Source organism: Macrotis lagotis, chromosome X, assembly GCF_037893015.1.
Source record: "Macrotis lagotis isolate mMagLag1 chromosome X, bilby.v1.9.chrom.fasta, whole genome shotgun sequence".
NCBI classification, from domain to species: Eukaryota; Metazoa; Chordata; class Mammalia; order Peramelemorphia; family Peramelidae; genus Macrotis; species Macrotis lagotis.
The window spans coordinates 653,767,664-653,771,028 of record NC_133666.1 but is presented as its reverse complement, the minus strand read 5'-3'; the positions used below and the strand labels follow the sequence as shown (position 1 = coordinate 653,771,028).

Genomic DNA, 3,365 nt, shown 5'->3' with positions numbered 1-3,365 from the left:
ATCACTCTTGCTATTCTCTAAGTATTCTTTTTTTTTTTAAGTTTTTGCAAGGCAATGGGGTTAAGTGGCTTGCCCAAGACCACACAGCTAGGCAATTATTAAATGTCTGAGGCCAGATTTGAACTCAGGTACTCCTGACTCCAAGGCCAGTGCTCTATCCATTGTGCCACCTAGACGCCCCCACTCTTGCTATTCTCTCCCTGTGTCCTGTACACAAAAATCCTGGAATCTCAGAACTCAATCTCAGAATCTCAGAGGGACCTTGTTGGGCATCCAATTGAAACTCTACTTGTGTGAATGAAGGGCCTCTTCAGAAACCCCAACAAGTAGCATTTCAACTTCTTCTGGAGCACCTAAAATAAGGAGTTCACATCCTACATTGTTAAACATTCTACTGTTAAACAGCTCTAAAGTTAGCAAATTTATACCTATATTGAGGTCAAATTTGCCTTCCTGAGTTGCTTTTAGCCCTACAGTCTACCTCTATGGATAGCAATAGGGAGGGATAATTAGGAATAAGGAAACTGATTTGGGGACATAATTTTAGTCAGGTTAATCTTAGAATTAATCAGACATTCAGACTGCCCCCCCCCCACAGGATTTAATACAGTCATGCCAACCTCATCTGAAGCAGAATTCTCACAAATCCCCATTTTTTAATCCAGTCATCCCTTAACACAAAAATGGATCTAAATACTTCATGATATGATTATTCCCTCCAATGTTACAGATTTTCATTCATTCATTCTGCTCATCTGGTACAACTTTTGTCAAAATGGACCAAGATATGGAACTGAAGAGAAAAATAAATTGACAAGGAGGCCCCAAACTCAACTTTATCCAACATTAATTCTCAAAGCATTCAGTCACTAACTCAGTTGAGTGACCTGGGTCAGGAAACAGATAGGGAGAAGTGATACTCAAAAATGAGATTGAGCAGGGTGGAGTTGAGGAATCAGATTTATGTGCCCTTCCTGCATAAGTACCCAAGGGCACTTTGAGGTACAAAGGATCTTAGAGTCCATCTATGTCAGCCTCCTCCTTTTCTGGATGGGAAACAGAAGAGAACCATCCTAGGGCTAATAAATACTTTTTGGGATAAGAAGAGAGAGGTCATTCCAACAGCTACTAGGTCTCTTACTGTCTCTTCTTTCTTTCAAGGGAAGTAGAGGAAAACCATTTATTCAGTTCCCCAATCTGGTTCCTTCTTCTGATCTTTTGCTCTACCCTGACATTAAATTGTTAGAGGTAAGGATAACCTGCCTAAACTAATTCCTCAATAAGAAGCTCCCACTTATCAAACCCTCTCCATTCCAGTGATAGGGCAGCTGTGTGGTACAGTAAATAGAATTCTAGCCCTGAAGTAGGAAGATGAGTTCAAATCTGCTCTCTGACACTTGACACTTAGTAGCCATGTGACCTTGGCCAAGCCACTTAACTTTAATTGTCTCATATCCAGAGTCATCTCCAGTTGTCCTGCTTTATATCTGACCACTGAACTCAGATGGTTCTGGAGGAGAAAATGAGGTTGATGACTTAGCACAGCACCTCTTCACTCACTCAAATCCAATTCACTTGCTGGTCATGGCATCACATCTCTCATGTCATGGTCATCTTCAAGAATGAAGGACAAATGTAATTCTAATGATTCTGAATTTCCAACTTTTATCATTCATACCTCATTTTCTTCTTGCAATGCCTAAGGATTTATTACATTTCTCTTACTCAGACTCCTCAATTCCCATGCCCCACTTTAAGGCTATTCACTTCCTCCTCTCTGCATCCTGGAATGCCTACTCTATTAGGTAGGAAATTTGATTTTATCTTAAATCTTGTTTTCCTTTTTTTTCATCATTTAACTCTTTTTTTATATTCACAAATGTTTAATTGCTGAATCAAGTTTTGGGGTTGAACATGGATGCACTAATGGCACATCTCCATAAATCTGAATCCTCCAAGTGCATTAGTTTTAAGTATGGCTACAGATGTAGTACTAATGGTACATCCCTAAATTGGACTCTCCAAGTGAATATATCACTGCTATTCACATACTAAGAACATGTCTGTAATCTTTCCATTCAACAGGTCTTGAAACAGGTACTTAGCAAGTCAGGAGAACCTATCTCCAACTGAACTCCTGCATTGATGGGATGACCTTTACTGAGTCCTTAGACAATACACTGAAATGCCTTTCAACAAGTTAAAGGCAGTATTTAATGAAATCATTGTAATTAAGTTACTTATGCACAAAGTTAAGGAACTTAAGATGGATTCAATAGGACTGGCCTTTGGACAGGCTGGGGCATAACTCCCCCACCAAGAACAATTCCCCCACCCCCAAAAACCTGTAACAGGTAAAAGTTATATGAAATTATTAAGTAGGCTTTCCCCATAGTTTGTTGAAAGAAGCCAGATGTAATTAAAACTTTTCTAAGACTTGGGGCACATAGCCCTTGCTTTAAAAAAAAAAAGTTGCCTAAATCTTTTAAAATAAACATTCAAGTGTGACAGCTTGGTTGTGACTGGACTTATGACCAAAACAGAGAGAAGGGATCATTTCTTATCTAATCCGAAGCCTACCTAATCTACAAAATTTCTCTGTTAGAACAGCCATTCATTATAGAAATGCTCAGGTCGATGAAACCAATTTAAACAGGGTCATTATGGTACATGTACAAAAAGGAAAGAAGTCTCATCGGCTGCCTTTTAAAATAAATAAGGCGGTGGACAAGTGTTACTCATTGGTGGCCTTCTTCAGGTAGGCTATCAAGTTGGCCCTCTCCCCCTTCTTCTTGATGCCCGCGAAGATCATCTTTGTCCCGGGGATGTACTTCTTGGGGTTCTTCAGGTACTCCATCAAGGTGACCTCTCCCCAGGTGATCCCTTTGTTCTTGTTGGCAATGGTGTAGGAGAAGCCTGCAGCCTGGCCTGTCTTGTGGCTGAAGAGTCCATGCAGGTTGGGACTGGTCTTGTGCTTGCCGCCCTTCTGCATTGTGTGGCACTGGGTGCACTTCTGCACGAAGATCTTCTTGCCCTTCTCCACGTTTCCCATGGCGCCCAGTCCCTGGCTCGGCCCGCTGCGCCCAGCACTGCCTCTCCATCATTTAATTCTCATTGAGAGCTTGCTTCCTTCTGATGATATAGCTTCCTTGGACACCCTTTCCATCATGGAATGAATTTTCACTCATTTCTCCTTCTTCCCTTCACTCAGTGGTCAAGGTGAAATAGTTGATATACTCTTTGCCTCCGTTTCAAATTTTACTCGTCCTGTAGTTCCATCACTCAACAATTCCCATCCAATCAAATTCTGGTAGCTATTTCTACCACCTCCCAGATCCTGCCCTTCTTTTCTTAATCAGTTCAAT

General features: G+C 41.1%; 1 pseudogene; it reads right to left on the bottom strand.

The window, feature by feature from the left end:
• Nucleotides 1-2,734: 2,734 nt before the first annotated feature.
• LOC141497654 (cytochrome c, somatic pseudogene) lies at nt 2,735-3,052 on the bottom strand (annotated as a pseudogene).
• Between the last annotated feature and the right edge of the window lie 313 nt (nt 3,053-3,365).